Source organism: Aulonocara stuartgranti, assembly GCF_965226115.1.
Source record: "Aulonocara stuartgranti genome assembly, chromosome: 3".
Lineage (NCBI taxonomy): Eukaryota > Metazoa > Chordata > Actinopteri > Cichliformes > Cichlidae > Aulonocara > Aulonocara stuartgranti.
In genome coordinates this window covers 9,818,354-9,837,620 of record NC_138941.1, presented here as the reverse complement: position 1 = coordinate 9,837,620, position 19,267 = coordinate 9,818,354, and the positions used below count along the sequence as shown (strand labels likewise).

The following is a 19,267-nucleotide window of genomic DNA, read 5'->3' as shown; positions in this document are numbered from 1 at the left end:
ATTGCAAACATGTCCAAGCATAAAACCATCTTTCTCTCTCTTAGAGAAAGAAAACAATCCAAACCTCACTGATAAAATCAACCTAGTGTCAAGCAAAACCCAGAAATCAACCAAAACTTCACCAGAAAGTTTTCCTCCCTCCCGGGACAATATTGTGCAGGAATACAGGCACCGTAACTCCTTTTGCACTGACAAAAACATGTTGGATTTACTTGATTCAATAGTGGACACTGGTTGCACACAAAGGTTTTGCTTTGGCAGAAACTTAAACAACTGAGTTAAATCAACACAACCTTTTCATATTCAGTAAACCTGCATGTTGTGTTCATAAAACACGATTGAAACATGTTCAGATGGAGTAAGTTGAGCTCCTGGAACATTTTAATCCTTCAATTGAAATTGAATGGGTCTACAACAACTACCATCCTCCTATCTCTATCCTGGTTGCAGCAGGGCTGGGAAATAACCCTGAAGTGATAGGTTACCAGGCAGGGTACACCCTGGACAGCTCACCAGTCTATCAGATAGAAACACACAGCCGTTTACATTCATGGATAATTTAGCCCAGGACCTTCTTACTGTGGAGCAACAGCACTAACCAGCATGCCAACAATGGAGGAAATACAGGAAAGCTATGATTTCCTGTATTTGAGGCAGAATTATTTTGTTCTTGCCCTTGACAGGTTAATCCACAATAAATAGCAACAGCATGCATGTGGTGTGTGTGTCGTTGTCTGCCTCTTATAACTCCAGTGATTTTCCTGTAGTTTGAAATCTTATGCGGTGTTGACACAATAATTTGTTGTAAACCAGGAAATTCCCAACTGTGGTAGAAAGCACAGCTTAGCCTTAGCAAATGTTCAAAGAAAAGTCGTCACTTCCTGATTTCTGCTTCACTGATAAATATTGTCACACTGGGGTTTTTGCAAATGATATCAGTGAGCACTGTGTGGCAGCTGGAGTCAGACAACTGAAGCTCCCACAATCAAGACCACAAACAGCTTTCAAAGGAGATTTGAAGCTTTTCTGGCAGCAAGCTTCATGCTTTATGGGACTGGAACTGGAACAGAAACTACCTGATCACCAATGGTGAGCTGGCATGGAATTATTTTTATGACATTTTATCAAAGTTATAAATAAGCATGCCCATTAACACATAGTGAGTGAGCATGTTGTCTTCCCACGCAGTGAACAGCGGACGCTAATGTTTTTGTCACTTTTTACAGAGTCAAACTCAAAGTAAGGTCAGTGCTTCCACGCTTTAAACGCTGCACGCTCACACTCTCTCCACACTCGATAGATTATCCATTGTTCATCTGCACACAGCTGCGGTTTTAGTAACGCAGTAACGCAGCGTGCTTACGGGAAAGTAACAGTAATCTAATTACCTTTTTTGCAATAGTAATCCCTCACTTTACTCGTTTCTTGAAAAAAGTAATCGGATTACTGCCCATCTCTGGTTGGAGCTGTGCACTTGTGGGTTCCACCTTGTGTACACGTTTATCTTTGCTGTGTGTACTTGTACCTCTGAGTGGAAGCTGAACTCTTGAGTTCGAGTATCGAAGCATCAGCTGTGACGTTAAAGTCCAAACAGCTCGTTCATTTGACGTGCAAATGAACGAAGGTAACGCCGTTTTCATGTGGATGTGTCACTGAGACACTTTCCACATCCACAGCTCACAAAATGGGAAAACTATAGAAGTATAACAATGAAGAAGTTACTATGTTACGGGTCCCAAGGATGAAGACCTCGATGACAAATATGTTACCTGTAAAAGCAGGTGAAGAGCAGAGTAAGGAAGACACGATGCGTCTCTGCTTTCCTCCAGAACGTGTCTGAGTCTGATTTATTTCACACAAATAAATGCTATAAAACACTAAACATGAGCTTTCAATATACTGTTCAGCTGGTTCCTCATTCACATCAATGACATTTACTTATTTCACAACATCAGTGAAATATACTCTTTTTAACTGGTTCAGTTTCTCAAGTTCACACTTCTTTCCATAACAGCTACATCCTTTTATCATATCAATAAACACATCACATTGTCTTCTGCAGTGTCTTACTGGCTAAACAGTTCTATTCAATAACAGCATTGGTAAATACATTACATTTGTTCCCTCCAGTAATTTACTGGCAAAATCACTATTTAGTGCATCATGAAACACAGCTTGTTGAATCAACCCATGAATGCCTCTGTTAGCTACACAGAGTTGCTCAGAGTGCTTGTGTTACACTAGCTAATCTACTCAGTCACTTTAACAGAACTATTAACATTCACATCTCACAGAACTGATTTGATTGGAGCATTACAACACGTTTGCACAGAGCATAGGAGCGCACTGACTCTGCTTCACGAGCGCTCCACCTAACGAGCGGGCTCGCGGTGCGGTCGCGCGGGACACTCCTCTGGTTTTCTCCCGTGTTTACATATAAATAACTTTGGCGGACCGCCTTAACTCTCCCATTCACATTAACGTGGGTAACCATGGTGACAATAAACAACATTTTCGGTGCGAGCACCGTGTACCGACCTGTAAAAGCAGGTGAAGAGCAGAGTAAGGAAGACACGATGCGTCTCTGCTTTCCTCCAGAACGTGTCTGAGGAAGCAGCGGAAGGTGGGCTCCACTTACTGCTCCCCGAAACCCCGGAGCAAGCACCAAAGTTCCGCCCTCACTGCTTTCTAACATAAAATGAATCCCTGTTACATGGATTTTCTATCCTCTTAAAGAAACTGAAAATAAATACATATAGCAATGAAAAATGTCCCGTTACATGAGTGTTTTACACAAAATAATATTCATGTGGTCATTCCCTCACAGGAGTGCCACAACTACACTGCTGTTTTGACAGAGACACAGTGTGTTTATCTAACTTGGATGAAGCCAAAGTTCTCCAGACAAATTCAGTCTGTTTCTGCCAAGTGTGAACTCACTGGATGAGCGCCAGATACACAGAATCAAAAAGGGATAAATTACTTTTCTTATGTCATGTTCCCATCACAAACTGGCTCAAGGAGAGGGGAAGCAGGAGTCCACAGATGAAATGTTCCTATAAATAAAGTGGAATTTATTCAAACTTTACCAAAACTTCAACACATCAAATACAAGCAGCTCAGCAGGGAGTGGATGTGTGTTGCATGTGCCAGGTGGATGCAGAGAGAGGCCAGGGCCACGTTCAAACCTGAACACGCTGCACAGTGTTTTGTTCCATTTGTTAGGGATGAATGAAATGCTTCCTTGAAAGGATGTGTGCAGTCACCAGTGGGCGTGGAAGCATGTGCGCCCTCATTTGGTGGGTGTGCAAGAAAAGTCATCCTGTCACACAGCAATGCCTACATGAATCACACCACTCTGCTTAAAATAATAATGTTTAGTGAAGCAGGTGAAGCAAAGGGCTGCTTTTAATAGGCTGGGAGACCCAGGTGTGCTGCTTTAGCTGCTGAGCCTCTTATGACAGAACAGCGGAGAGTGGTAAGAAGGGAGGAGGGGGTCTGGCTGTGTTTGTGAACGATAGATGGTGTAACTCTGGGCATTTCTCTATCAAAGAGACGCTACGCTGTAAGGACATTGAGCTGCTAGCGGTTAGCATGAGACCGTACTATCTACCACGAGAGTTTACACACGTGATTATGATAGCTGTGTATGTCCCGCCCTCTGCTAACGCTGCAGCAGCCTGTGAGGTCCTGCACACTGTAACCAGCAGACTCCAAACACAGCACCCTCAGGCCCTTTTCCTGATCTCTGGGGACTTTAAAGATGATGTAACCATTTAATTATGGTTACATAATTAATTATGTAATTAATTATGCAAAATGCAAAACGCTCAGCTGTGTCTCCAATCAAAGCTCTGTAACTTCAGAGGTGATGTTCATATGTTGACTAATGGTTTTCTTTCATTTTTGATGTACTGCAGAATATTTGTATAAAATCCAGGCAAGGAAAATCTCCTTCATGTGTTTCTGTGTTTTGTCTTCAGCTACGTTGACACAAAGGCCTCTGCTGTGACGCTCACACCTTTGATAAAGTCTGGAGAGTGTCAGCTTCCTGTTTATAGATACAAAAATATGTAATGTTGTGAACTCTGGCCGCAGCGGCGCAAGAAAAAGGAGAATTACGGGAAGCACTCACAACAGGTAAAATCAAAATAACAAAGTAAAGTAGGATAAAATAAAAACCAACAAAAGAACAACACAATATACTTCCCCGTACTGTTACTGCTAACCTCTGTTAACCTAGTAACTCTTACCTTCTAACTGACAGCTGGTCAATAAACGAGCTCCATAAACGCTCCATATTCACCTTTACATGGAATATAAAGGGAAAAGAAGAAACACAGTGCTGTGTCAGCGTTAGACATATAGATATATCCTTGCTTTTAATACATTTGAAGGTGGGTGGGAGAGGTGCTTCTCCGCGTAGTCTACGGTCTCTTTGGGATCGGTAAAGCTTTTCCTCACATCACCATGGGTCACTAACAGCTTTGCAGGGTATAGCAGTCTGTACCTGACGCCGGTCATCCCACGTAGTCTTCCTCTCATATTTGCAAATGCGGCTCTGCGTTTCCAACAGAGGGAGGGAAATCTGGGAGGATGTTTATTTTAAAAACCCTTATACATCAGGTTCTTGTTCTCTGCAGCTTTCAGCAGAATTTCCTCACCAATGTGGTAGTAGTGCAATCTCAAGATGATGGGCCGAGGAAGATGACTTTGTTTGGGACGCTGGCGATTCGCTCTATGTGCTCGATCGATGAGTGGCTTCTCCTCGAGAGATAGCGCCTCCGCCAACAGGTGTGAACCAACTCAGTCATCTTGGGTCCCTCTGTGCCTTCTGGTATTCCTGCAGTTCTTAAATTATTCCTCCTGGAGTGCCTCAAGAGCTCCACATCTCTCATCTAACTTCTTTACCTCCGCAGACAAACGCTCCACAGTGGCCTGGAGAGTGGCGATGGTGTCAGAGTGGTTCGAGGCACAGTCCTGCAGTTCAGTCAAAGTGTTATCATGCCTGGCCACGTCGCTTTTTATGTCCGAAATTGAGGGCTGGATGCTCTGGTTCAAGGATGATATCTCGCCTCCTATGGTGGTAGAAATCTCTAATATGCAAGTGTCCAGTGCTAGTTAGTTAGTTCTAGTGGTTAGTGGGGCTTTATTTGATGATTCTAGTGTGTGTTACATTGTTGTCATATTGTTGGGTCGCAGAGCTGTACAGTGTTACAGTTTCTGTAGAGTCTGGTATAAGGAACTCAGATCCCTCTGTGAATAATGTTCACTGAAACTGATCTGTAGTTAATGAACTAGTCAGGATTTACACTAGAGAATGTTTCTGCCATTACATGGCCTGTATTTGTAGAGCGCTTTACTCGTCCCTGAGGACCCCAAAGTGCTTTTTTGCCCAAGGACACAACGACCGAGACTGTCCAAGCCGGGGCTCGAACCGGCAACCTTCCGATTACAAGACGAGCTGCCAACTCTTGAGCCACGATCGGCCCACATATTGTTGTCTTTTGTTGCAGACACCAAGTGTTGAGATCCTGTCTCAACCTCCTACATTCTTCCAGCAGGTTACACATTATTTTTTGTATTTGGAATCAAATATATGTGTCAGTTGGGCCTAGTGCAGGGGTCAGCAACCTTTAACACCCAAAGAGCCTTTTGGACCCGGTTTCCACGCAAAGGGTCAGGGTTCGGGAAAACACTGGGAGCCGCAAATACTTTGTGACATCTAAAATGAAGATAACACTGTGTATATTGTTTTTACCTTTATGCTTTGTGTGAACAACTACAGTGTGTTGCTTATGAAATCCATGAAGTGCTACAGAGAAAATTACATTTGATTTATGTAATGAACACATTTTGAGCTCTTAAAGAAATATAACAAAGGAAAGCTGAGCTACAATGATCCATGTAGCAAACACAAACTGTTATATCGCCTTTGGGCTTTTGGAGCCTTGACCTGACTTTTAAAAAAAGCGCGTTCATGCAAACATCGTCGGGTCTGCCGTGATATGTTTACAACGGGACTTCTGCTCCTGAACCTCTGCGCACAGCGTCTGCAGGTAAGGTAACTTTATTTATACCCAAAGGCAAGGTAAATTTGCTTTACAGACAAATGACAGCATTTGACATCCCTTTAAAAACACACATACCTAGTAAATATATAAAGCTCACTGTGACACATACTTTAATATTTCGAATCAAAAACAGTTCTTATTTAATTCAGTGACAGCAACGGGGACAAAGCTGTTTTTATAACGCTTTGTCCTGCATCTCGGAAATAGAAACCTCCGTCCTGAGGGAAGAAGCTGAAATTCACCCCTTAGAGGATGGGAACCATTTTTAAGGATTGATAAAGCCATCCTCTGTACCTGCTCAGAGTACAGGGAGGCTAAACAAGACTGTGGCTCACCTATCAGACGACTGGACCATCTCACTATCTGATTCAGAGAGTTTTTCTCTGTGACAGAGGTCTGACCGAACCATGCCACCAAACAAAAGGATAAAACAGACTCAATAAAAGAACGATAAAACAAAGTTAAAATGTTTTGGTCAATGTGGAAATGAACAAGTTTCCTAAGGCAATAAAGGTGCTGGTGACCCTTTTTACAAACTGATTTGCAATTTTGATCAAAGTTCAGTTTTTCATTGATTATGGTCCCAAGATATTTATATGATTGTACTTGCTCTATTTTCTGACCTTTAATTAAAGTGACTCCGTGCCCATTTTGTTGTTTCCTAAAATCAACAACCATGTCTTTTGTTTTAGATATGTTCAGCTGGAGATAAGACTCCTCCCACCACTGAACAAAGTCATCAATGACTGGGCCGTGGTTAGTTTCACCCTCTTTCAGTAAGCTGACAATAACAGAGTCATCTGCATATTTAATAATGACCCTGTTTTCATGTCTGCCCTGACACATGTTTGTATAGAGAGTGAATAATAAGGGCGATAGGACGCAGCCTTGAGGAGAACCTGTGGAGGAGAACACTGGGTCAGACAGAACCCCATTTATTCTCACTCTTTGTGACCTGTCAGTTAGAAAATCTAAAATCCAGCCCACCAGGTTTTTCCTGATTTCAAACTGTTCTAAAAGTCTTTTAATTAAAATATGGGGCTGTATTGTATTAAAAGCCGAAGAAAAATCAATGAAAAGAAGTCTTGCAAAAGTCCCTTTACTCTCTACATGTTTAAGAATCAGATTTAGTAAAGTCAAAAGTGCGTCCTCCACTCCTCTGTTGGGCCTGTATGCAAACTGCATTGGATCCAGCTGACCTTCAGTCTCTTCATAATCACATTTCTGAGGATTTTTTCAAAGACTTTCATGACAACTGAAGTGAGGCAACAGGCCTGAAGTCGTTTAGATTTAGGGACAGGAACCACGACTGCTTCTTTGCAAAGAGAGGGCACATGTTGTGTTTGCAAGGATTTGTTAAAAATAACCTGAAATATAGGCCTGAGTTCATCAGCACAAGATTTAATTAGGCGGCCACTAATATTATCAGGACCTGGCTCTTGTTCACATTGACTGTATGAAAGGCCTTTTTAACATCGCTGAGTTCAATGATAAAGTGCTGAGTATCTCTCAGTTTCTGTTTCAGTTCCCAAATATCCTCGCTGAAATCAGAAGAACTAAAACGAGCATAAAACATGTTTAAAGCATTTGAAAATCTCTGTCTGAATTAAAACATCTAAAATGACCTGACTGCTGCTCTGGGGATTTTGAAACCCTGCTATGGTTTTCATACAAGTCCAGGCAGACCCAAAAGTTTTTGCAGCAAATTTGCTTTCAAGAAGGTTTTTGTCTGTTTTGCTTTCAAGATCTCGATTTTCATTTCCTTGGTAGCTGTCTGAAAATCGGTAACAGCCCCTCTTTAAAGGCCTGTCTCTTTTTCCTTAAACAGGATTTGACACTTTTAGTGACCCATGGCTTATTGTTAGCGTAAATTTTAACACGCTTACGGGGTATAATCATGTCTTTACAAAATACTGCACAGGAGCTAGTAACATCCACCAAAGCGTCGAGATCATCTCCACAAGACTGAAGACGGGGCTGTACGAAGTCACTTTATCTCTACAGGACTGTAAGCTGTCGTCTGTGAGGCGTGAGCGTGTTTGTTTGAACACAGTTCACGGTGGAGAACAGCTGCTGACATAATGTGGATCCGAAGATCCATAACTGGCCTACCTGGGGCTGAAAGTCTCCATAAATGCAGGCGTTTCGGCGGCTACACCGGCTTCCACGAGTGTGACGCTTATTTTGAGAAAATAATAGAATATAAATGTATTTTTATATTTCAATATCACAATAATCTTCCAATGTAGAACTACAAGTTAAAAAAGAAGTAACATAAATCAAATCCACTTCAGCTAAATACTTCTCATTTATTTCCATCTTACATGCTGTGACTGCAGCCATTCCCACATCTCTGTGAATGGGACTCATGGACATGGATCAGTGGTTGTTGATCAATGGTCCTGAGAATCTGCATAATTAAGATGAAGGAACGGAGCTCCCAGCCCATCGTTCCTGCAGCTGCTTTCAGTCTTTATGCAAATGTCCTGTTTGTAAGACTGAAACCTGCAGCTGAGACTGAAGACGTCACCTGATGATGACGACACGTTTCTCCCACAAAACGCTGCGTCCAGATGAACAGAAGCAACAGACTCACTTTCCTGGATGATTGAGATGCATCAAGACTTCATTGTGTGTTACTTCTCATTCAGCACAGACACATTATTCCTGTTAGGTCATGTCAGCTGTCACTCAGTACAAGCACAACTGTGAACAACACAAACTTCTCTTCAATGTGTCACAGAAACACTAAGTGTGAGAGCCTGTATGACACACAGGACAGACTGTAAGCTCTGCTGGCTGCACAGCACTTTGTAGCAGTTTTCCAACATGTCCTCCACCCGTGATGTCAGTGGTGGGACCCCAGTCACAGCACTCAGCACCACCTCCTTTAAATGGATTTTATAGCAGTTCCTCCCGTTACTCGGTGCAACGCTTCTTAAATGTGTTTTTGCAGGATAAAACACAGCAGGTGGTGTAGAGAGGACGTCAGCTGACGGAGCAGAGGGAGGCAGACTGTGGATAAATGACAGAGTGAGAGGAGAGCAACCATGACAGAAGCACAGGTGTGGCAGATAGAAGTGGCTTTATAGACACTTATTGTCAGTCCTCGTGCATGCTGTGGAAATAAGTGTCTGTGTCATGAGGTGACATGTGAGCTTATCTTTGGTCAATAAAGCTGAACGACCAGTTTTCACTTTGCTTGTTACGCTTGTTTAGTGACGTCTGGGTTTCTGTGGAGCCCGAATTTTGATGAGTTCTGGTGAAATCATCTGAGATCATCTGAGCATCGGTGAAGAGTCAGCAGAGAAAGTGTGGGACAGAAGTTTGCTTTGGACACATGGACTGAAATCAAAAAGTAACAAACAGGATTTCCAATGGACAGTATGGAGAAGTGAAAGTACACAAAGGCTGTGCTGGAACACGTGTGTTACACTTTTTGACAGCTGAGAACAAAACACAATATTTTGCATCATCTCTGCAGTGTCTCTTCTTTCCTCTGCTGTTGTGCTTTTAGCTCCAAACTGTTTCAAATGGTTTGTCAGCAAGCTGACCTCTGACCTCTGCAGTACTAACTCCTGACCCGTACAAAGAGCGGGCGTTTCTGACCTTTGACCTGCAGCTGTATGTCTCTCAGTCTCAGTTCTTCTCTCCGTCACTGATGGAGCAGGTGTAGTTGCTGCTGACAGTCAGTCGTTTGTTTTCTCAGAGTGAGGCTGAAGTCTGAACTGTTCAGAGCATCAGGTCTCATCAACGTGCGCTGCTGTAACGCCGCTTTGTCCTCTGAGATCACCAGGTATGAAACCTGAGTGCTGACAGAGCAGCATGTTCCCCCTCATTCACCTCCACCACCACAGCCAAGGCATGCTGGGAAACTGAGGACACACAGACGGAGAACTGAAGTGTCTGCTGTGTGTTCATCTCAGAGTCCTCACAGGTGACACATTAGCTCCAGAACACCAAGCCAGGTGTTTGAAGCCTGACAGGGATTCTTCCCATCCAGAGGGAGGATTTAGCTGCACAACAATGAACATTAGTGTGTAGTTTAGAAACACAGACTGTGCCTGCACTGCATCTAGTGAAGAAAAGTGTTACTGCCAGAGAACGAGGCTCCTTTAAAGCAGCTGATATTAAGGTTGAAAAATCAACAATAAGCTGATGTAATCAACGTTTCACAAAATGGTCAGCAGCTAAAATCTGGAGCCGTTCTTTGGTGGTAATTAACAGTTTGTTCTTGTTAGCTAATTATGTCATTAAAGGTAGCAGCAGAAGCCTTGTGTTGAAAGCCCATTCACTCACACATTCACACAGTATGTGTGTGTCTGTGTTACACTGTGGACATCCCTTCTGTTGGAGCGCCATCTTGTGGCAGGTTTAAGAAATGTTCTTCTTGTAAATCCAAACTGATGCACCTCCATAGCAGACTGTGGAGGCTTTCAGTGACATGAAGACTTGATTTATACTGTCATATTCTCCTGTTACACAAAGCACAGCACGCTGAACATGGATGAACTGAAACTCCCAGCATCTGACTGAGGAAAAGCACAAATCATTCTCACACTGACTCCTGCTTGATTTTAGATTTGCTTTCAAATCCTCACACTTTCATATGAAGCACTAAATGGGCTCCAGACTGTTTATCTCAGCTTCCTGTCAAACACACTGCTGCTCACACCGAGGCTCAGTTTACTCCTCCAGCCTGGCTTAACCTGCTGTCTGTTAAAAACAGTCCCACACTCCTCTGTTTAATCCTTCTGATCAGACTCTTTGATTTTGTATTGTTTTTACCTGAAGTTGTGTTTTTGACATGGTTCTGTCTGTGAAATAAAGCTCACACACACACTGCTACAGTCCTTCATACACTTAGAAACGAAGCTGCTCCTTTCCTCAGTGCTGACACATAAAGAAGAGTTGCTTTTATATCCAACACGTCTCTGTTCCAGAAAACAGCTTCAGCAGCCTCTGAGTCTGAACTTGGAGTTGGTTATAAGCCACAGGCCTGTGTGCACAGCAATGAGGAAATATAATGCAGTAAGTGAAACATGGATGTGTGGAACAGATTATCCCAAAGGTTGATTCTGTTCATCTGGACGTTCTCAGTGAAACATTTGGTCTCTCGGTCAGGTGACTCCTTTAGTCTCAGCTGACTGCAGGTTTCCAAACCTTTGTCACTGGATCACTCACTTCATCTCCAACGTGTCCCTGACACAGACAGCTGGAGCCGTTACAGCAAAATCATTGATCATCGTTTTTAGAACATTAGCTGGTGTTGGTGGGCAGGCTAGCAGTGCTAATTGTTAGCACTAGTTCTGCTGCTCTCCCTTTGTCTCTGTTATTGTTGGTCTTTAGTGAACAATAGAAAGTGTCTTCATGAGACTGTTGCCTAATGTTCAAATGTAGATAACACCACCTGCACCAACCTGTTACACAGCACAACCCTCTGGTGTAGCTTTGCCCATAAGGTAAAAAAATATATTTTAAAATACATTTTAAAATATATTTATATATTTAAAATGTATTTTAGCACATATATTTTTTGGCCATTTTTTGTATATTTTGAAATATATTAATAAAATATATTTCAAAATACAATTTAAATGTATTTAAAATCATTCAAAAAAATATAAATTTAACCCTTCATATATTTCTAAGAAAACACATTCACATGTAACATCTGAAAGAAATCTTTATTTGATGTTTAAAACATACATATAGCATATCAATCAAGCAAGGAATATTCATTTTATAAGTTTATTCTCATTACATACTTAAACATTCTAAAAGAAACACACACACATATACATATATGTGTGTATATATATATATACACACATATATGTATATGTGTGTATATATATATATATATATATACACACAGTCTCAGTTCCCCCAGCTTTCACTGCAATCCTCAAAGCCCTTCTGGACACGCTGGGAAACCCCTTCCTTACCCCCACTGTAACAAACAAAAGTCACAGTTCTATTACTTTTATCAGAGTTAAAATAAAAATGTGATTTATGTTAGCTGGCTTCATTTAGCAAACAGATATTTCTGTTTATATAGATACAGATATTAATACAGATATATTTTACGCATAATTTTACCTCTTTTTTTTCCTAGATGGGAAGTCTATCCAGTTCACATTACAGTAATGCTAACACCCCTTTTGGTCGTCTCTCCTTACCTTCCAGCATTCATAAATCTGTTGACCTTCTTTGTCTGAGACCAACCACTACAATGCATCATCACCTATTTGTATTGGTAACTTACTTTACAACCTATTTTAATGGTTGCAAAGTAAGTTACTTGTGCTGTATGCAATTTTAGATACACAGAAAGTCTTCACTTACTATATATGGCTGTCATAGTGTCCTTATCAAGGGCAGTTCTTCACTCTGCGCCGATGTCCGTTTTGCTCTGTCCTCCTATAAAAAGCATGAACATTTGAGTGTTTGACTAGTTTTAGATTTCCAAAAATTTGATATTTGTACAACTAAACATTTGAACTACAATTATATGCTATTGAGCGATACTTTTATGGGTAATTTTTGGTAAAGAAACTGGTGACAGAGTTGTAGGCTTTTTAAAGTACTATTACCTAACCATTTGAACTGACTTTCAAAGCTGATTACCTTTTAAATTGCTGTGGATCAAAACCTCCAGTGGGAAGGCGGCCATTAGAAGAACACGCACCATTGAACCTGAAAATAACAAAAACAAACAAAAAACAGAACAATATATAAGAGTCCGGTAGGGTAATAAATCTCTTCTGAAGCAATATAGTTATTTTGGGTGAAAAACAAAACATTCCTCTAAAATATATATACTGACATCAGCAATCAACATCATGATTGTAATTATTTCCTTTTTAGTACATCTACTGCTGTTTGCATGTGTCAAGCACTACGACTGTATCTATGCATATAAATTCACCATATATATCCAGCAAAAATGTTTTGTTATAGGAAAACAAACAAAGGCATTCAATCAGAGGTGAGAAATTAATTGGGAATATGAATTATAGGTGAACTATTCTTTACCTACTAGCAATCAAGCTTCTTTAACCAAGAAGCTTGAAATATTTGAATGTAAAATAAAATAAATAAATAAATAATAATAAAAATAACATGATGTAATTAAAATGCACAACTTACATTAAGGAAATCTGCATTTGTATCCACACGCTAAAAGTAAAACAGTAAATGTGTTAGTAATAGTACAGGTATTTGTAAAAAAAAAAAAAAGAGGCAGTAACTGTGACGCTTCTAGTGGGATGCTAAATGCAGAGATTTATATTTACAGTATAATACTGCATGTACGGGTAGCTGTGTTGTGAACTGTAACTGAATATTAGAGAATCTCAGAGAAATTAAATGTATTTATTTTTTTAATTTATCAATCATAAAACCGTCTGTTTTGAAGGCCTGTTACGATAACGACTTTTTGTTGGTCGGTATATTGCCCCATAAACAATTGCGACAAGTTATGTCATTGTCATTTTAAGACCATTTTATGTCTTTGAATGTATAATCATAATATAACACCATAATAATGCAAGATCTACACACTTTCAATTGACAAACCAACATCTAATTCTTAAAGTATTTAGATCATTGAAATTAGGAATCAAAATATTAGATACCTTAAAAACTTGAATAAATAGTAAGTTTTCTAACGAATAGAAAACAATGATATTTAATGTTATTGTTTTGTTATCATTATATTTTATTTTTGTAAATATAATGGCACATAAATTACATCATCAACAATTATTGAGGTCATGTACATGTACTGTGTGTTAAATCGATATATCGATTATTGTGATAGGCCTACTGTTTTGGTATTATAACGAGCTTGTCAAACATGCATGACCACTAAACAATGTCTAAGCAGTAGTACTGGTCTGAATGACAACAAACATAACTAGTGTTTTGGAAAATCTGTTAGAAAACAGTTATTTCAATAATTATGATTAGCATGTGACACAGACACTGCATAAAAAACTACAACAACAAATACTTACTTTAGGAGGATGGGGGAGGGCAGCATGAGGTTGAGACTTTGACATCTGTAAGAAACAAATTCATGTATTACAAACAAGTCACTTAAAAATACATTAATGTGGCAGACTGTTCCCTGTTCAGATGCAGTGTATAAGTACAATCAGGGCTGTCACAACAATGGGGTGGGGCCAAGTGGCTGCAACCCTAGGTACAATGTGCAGGTATATATAATTACATATAATATATGTGAATAAAGCAAGAATCTGTTTAGGTTAGTCACTGTGCTGACTGATGTTTGCTAGGTTTATATGATTGCAAACTGCACAAAAACAACAACAGCAACAACATTAATGACAATGACAAACAAAATTACTTACATTTATGTAAATCTCACATTAGGAAGATCTGCATTCGATTTCATGGGCTGAAATAAATAGGCAGAAACATTACTGCTAAAAAAATAAAAAACAAAAACTCTAAAAAGCCTAAAAATGACTTAAAAAGCAAGGAAATGTGGAACATTGTAATTAGCGAACATTAATAAAGCATAACTGTTCTTTGTTTCTAACCTTGGTAAGTACTCTGTAGCCAGAAGGAGAGGTAGGATTTCTGTGAAAGCCAAATTAAATGTGAATAGGCTTTGATAGTTATTGAGAAGGCAGAATAATAAGAAAAGGCAAAAGTACGTCACAATATAATTAATTAAGTTACATATTTTGATTACCAAATTATGGAAGCGTGGAGCTGCCACCCAGGCAAAAGAAAAATAGAGCTTCACGTTATGACGTGAAATGTTTATTGTTCTAACATTATGCTTTTCATGTTTGTATAATACAGTGGTTCTTAACCTTGTTGGAGGTACCGAACCCCACCAGTTTCATATGCGCATTCATTGAACCCCTCTTTAGTGAAAAATAAAGTGTGTTTTTTTTTTTCAAATTAGACGTAGATATGTTTTTTACTGGTGCACAAAATGAGCCGTGCACGTCACAGCGGAGGCTCTGCCGAACCCCTGAGACCAACTCACCGAACCCCTAGGGTTCGATCGAACCCAGGTTAAGAACCACTGGTATAATATAATATCACATTATTATAATATACATAATTGTCACGTTCGCACAATATTGTACGGACGTGATAATTATGTACATTTTTCGTACAATGTTGTTCAAACATGTTGTTCAAACATGATAGTATATTGTTAGAACGATAAACTTTTCACGTTATAACGTGATATACTTATATTTCTCTTTTGCCTGGGTGGCAGCTCTACGCTTCCGTTCCAAATACACGAGAATAAAGTAATATTATATGGGAAAAGGCACCTGCTAGCTTGATGATGGAGGCTTCTTAGACTGGCCACCCGCCTTGGCTTCTTGTCGCCACTCCACGAAATAAAGGTCCGTTTCCTCCATGCCGGCTAATTATTCATCCTCATTAAAATCTCGTATATGTTCAGTTGGCAGAATTGAGAATTTTACATCTTCCAACCACTTAATTAACGCGAACATAATCGGCTTGTTTCTTCCCGTCTCCTGTATCCGGCCGTTCCTCTCGCTGTCAGATTTCGCGCCTCAGAGACGTCGTTATTTTTCAAAAAAAAAAAAAAGAAGAAAGAAAGAAAGAAACAGCAACAACTACTAAAGAGAGTTTTTGCACGTTCATTGCACATTTGTGGGAATGTTTAAATATTTAATTTTTATTAATTACTTTTCATTATATCTTTATTTTTTAAACCACCGTGGCAATGCGCATGCGCATACACTCCTGCACGCAAAGGGCTTTGGAGTTGACGTAATGTCGCAATGCATTGTGGGAGCGTAGCACCATCTTGGCAGGTCACGAATCAAAACAAGATTGCTACGAACCATTCTGAAACGTAGCTCAAAAGAAAATGACGGTATAGAGACAGATTCTGTCCAGATGCAAAGAGACGGTACTTGATTGTTGAAATGTGGACCCGTATGAAATATAGCCGTGGAGTAGAAACCCTGAAGACCAAACCGCTATTGACTTAGCATGATCTACTCTCATACCTTGTCTGTGGAGTCAGAGCATACATGGCGCACCAATTTCGCAATTATAAATCTCTGGAGGCGCACATCCAATTCACCAAGGACTGGGTACAAGATTTGGCTATTTTTAAGCCTCCACGTTGTGAGTACGCCGTCATTCAAGCAAAGGTAAGTCAGCTTGAGTACTGCGAGTAAAATGCGTTTGATTCCCCCCAACATTCAAATTAGTGCTAGCAAAAATTCATTCGTGAGGGGGAAATTACAGTGAGAACATGTAGAGGCTCTGTTAGAGGGATAACATAGTGAGTTCAGTGCATTGATGTGACATTGTCCTGAAGGATTTAGTTATTCTTTATGGTTAAAGAAATTGCCCTAATTAATTCATATTTATTATAAATAATCCTAATTACACATCTTGCTTCCTTGTTTGTGTCCTGTGTCACTAAAAATACATTCTGTTTTAGTTTTATACATTGATTAATGACCTGCAGAATCTCCTTGTCATATTAGGTGTCCATAATTGTCACTTAAAGTTGAACTTTATGTTTTCTCCCTCTTGAAAGTGATTACATCCTTGCATTACATACTTTAGGTTCATTTTTTGCTGATAGGTTTCTAAAAAGAAACATGCAGATTTAGAATATAACATGCAGCGTTCTATAGATGGATACATAAAAACACTTTATTTGTTACATTTATGATAAATGGATTTGAAAGTAAATAAAACACATTTGTGTCGGCCTTGGCTCATAGTTCTTGTCTTTAAATGAACTTTGTCTGTGTGTGCTTCAGGTCCTGCACTCTTAAAGACTGAATTGCAGCATTGCAGCCACAGGTCATTGTGAGCATCACAGGGAAGGTTGAAGCCGCCCACTGCAGCTGTATGGCTAGAGTCGTGGAGACTTGCAGCCATGTCGCTGCTCTTCTGTTTAATGTAGAAGCAACAGTGAGGATCTGTGGCACAAGGACTGTTACAGATGAACCTGCATACTGGGTTTTGCTGGGTAATATGACCAAGATACAGCCAGAGGTTGGCCATAAGATAGACTTCTCCTCTTCAGCTGCCCAAAAAAAAGGTTCTTGATCAAAACATAAACAGACCATTCGTTGTGACAGGTAAAAGAAGCCATCCTCAAAAAAGAAAAGTTCCACCTGCTACTGTGGAGGAGTTGGATCAACTGATGGGACAATATTTTTCCAAGCATAGTTCTGTTCTGAATAACCCATAATGTTTTAATTTAGGGGGCCATGTAAATACTTTGCATTTACTGAATATGTACTTACTAAATACCACTGTTCAAAAGTTGAATGAAGAAACAAAGAAATGTTTGCCTATTTTTAATTAAAAGCACTTTGTCGAACATCACATCAGTTACAATGTAGAAAAAATGTTATGTATAGTTTACAAATGACAAAATGTTCACATAAAATCATGACAGCATTTGTATAATATCACCCACTACTAGCATTCTGTAATTTACTGTCTCTTTTGAAAACTTATCACTTATCACATGGAGAAACCTTTGGAATGCAAGCATGCTGATCCACACAGGTATGCACACAGGTGTACACATGGGTATTCACAGACGCGGACTACAGCTTTCTTGGCTGCTGCCTCAAAGCACACTGTGCGCTGTCTATCCTGCGTGCTGCACAATATCGTTTATTATTTAGTAACTATTGATATCTATGGCTAGCTAGTTTATTGTGATGGTGCTTTTTTTTCTATTATTATGTTGCTCTTTGCTGTTTGCTGTCTCCTCTGTTTTTTTTTTTCTCCATACAGGTGACCCAGGAGTTTTTTTTATTTGTTTGTTTTTTTCTCTCTTCCCCCCTTCTCACCGTCTCTTCCCCCCTTTGGTTTTCTTTCTTTCTCTCCCCCTCTTTCTTTCATTCTTTCCCCCTGTCCTATCCCACAGTTATGTCTGTCCCGTTTGCAACTGAAAATAAAATAAATTCATAATTATAATAAAGGTCAATCAAATGGACCAATATGGCAAGGCCATGATGATCCACTTGGTAAAATAAATCCGCTTGCCATCTTTCTTGGCCTCAAGACAACAATTCTGATGGCTATAGATCCAAACGGGACAAAAAAATAAAAAAATAAAGTAGTCTCAGAATAGTGAATTAAACCAACATTTATTGTTGATTTTTTTTTAACAAGAAAAACATTTTTCAACTGAATAAAAACAATGCCAATAACCAAAATAAATAGAAGCGTACATGAAAACTACACAGTCCTTCACCTTTCTGTCTGATTTTTTTAAGGAAAACAGTTTTTCATTCCACTAAAAACAGGACAAACCCACCAGCATGAACATTAAATAAACTATTACATGTAAAACAAAACTCATTTACAAAATGTAATAATTATCAGTGGGTCCCAGGAAATAGAATGTGACATGGGATTTAGATTTCCGTTACCAGGATGGTCGGGTTCAGCGTAGTCTTTATCACCACCTGTCAAAGACACATCATCAATATTCATGTTTGCTCAGGTTATTCACTTGTTCACATCTGTCTGAGATCATTCATACTGTTGTATGGATGTGTGTACAGTATGTATATAATTATCAGCTATGTAAAAGATATTATCATCTCTGTTCTTACCTAGTTGGAAGTCCTCCATTCAAACTCAGAGAGCCGCTGGAGGAAGGTGGTGATCCGAGGGCTGATTCTTGTAACCTTCCTCTTTACGACACGACCTGTCTTGCGGCTTGTACCAAGTTTTGCAGGGCATTTTGTTCCCATGTCTGGATTGATCCTCACAAAGAACCTTTTAACGGAAAAAAGGCTGCTTTAATTTCAAAATTAAAACATACGTTACAGCAATCACCTATATGTTTCTGCAACTGTAAAAAGAGAAGGAGAAAAAAAAAAGAAGAGAAAAAAGGAAAAAAAAAAGAAAAAAAAAAAAGAAAACTTATCACTACATAAACAGCACAAGACTTAAGAGTATTTAACAAGAGCATTTTTCCCTGGTTTTACTACCACACTGGGGCACATGTTCACCAAAACGCAGCAAACCTTTGCCATCTTATCCAGGAAGGTCACCTTTTTACCCTCACATGGAAGAAGTAATCTGATTGGCATGGTGGTATGTAGCATGTAGTTTGAAGCAGGGATTTCGTAGTGCCCCATGTGTAGTGTTGGAACCCAGTCAGGATTTGTTTC

The 19,267-nt window shown here is 39.7% G+C and overlaps 5 long non-coding RNA genes across 6 annotated transcripts in view; 2 read left to right on the top strand and 3 right to left on the bottom strand.

Moving 5' to 3' along the window:
- Positions 1–2,282, bottom strand: part of LOC309702539 — a 4,569-nt gene extending 2,287 nt beyond the window's left edge. The window contains exon 1 of the long non-coding RNA XR_014275604.1: positions 1,770–2,282. This is a non-coding gene — a long non-coding RNA (uncharacterized lncRNA). The remainder of the gene's footprint in view (positions 1–1,769) is intronic.
- The window catches only part of LOC309702529, a 103,632-nt gene that overhangs the window by 60,996 nt on the left and 23,369 nt on the right, over positions 1–19,267 (top strand). The gene's annotated exons all lie outside the window — the stretch shown is intronic.
- Positions 1–19,267, bottom strand: part of LOC309702449 — a 71,513-nt gene that overhangs the window by 30,879 nt on the left and 21,367 nt on the right. The gene's annotated exons all lie outside the window — the stretch shown is intronic.
- On the bottom strand, positions 11,995–15,881 carry LOC309702457. 2 transcript variants are annotated; one of them, XR_014275507.1, is made up of 7 exons: positions 15,401–15,881; positions 14,645–14,684; positions 14,453–14,499; positions 14,096–14,140; positions 12,705–12,773; positions 12,423–12,497; positions 11,995–12,027 (listed from the first exon to the last, which is right to left on the bottom strand). It is a non-coding gene; the product is annotated as an uncharacterized lncRNA (long non-coding RNA). The 2 variants fall into 2 exon arrangements; XR_014275508.1 differs by lacking the exon at positions 11,995–12,027 and having other exon boundaries at positions 12,034–12,497; positions 15,401–15,880.
- On the top strand, positions 15,904–17,107 carry LOC309702492. Its single transcript, XR_014275553.1, has 2 exons — positions 15,904–16,258; positions 16,883–17,107. It is a non-coding gene; the product is annotated as an uncharacterized lncRNA (long non-coding RNA).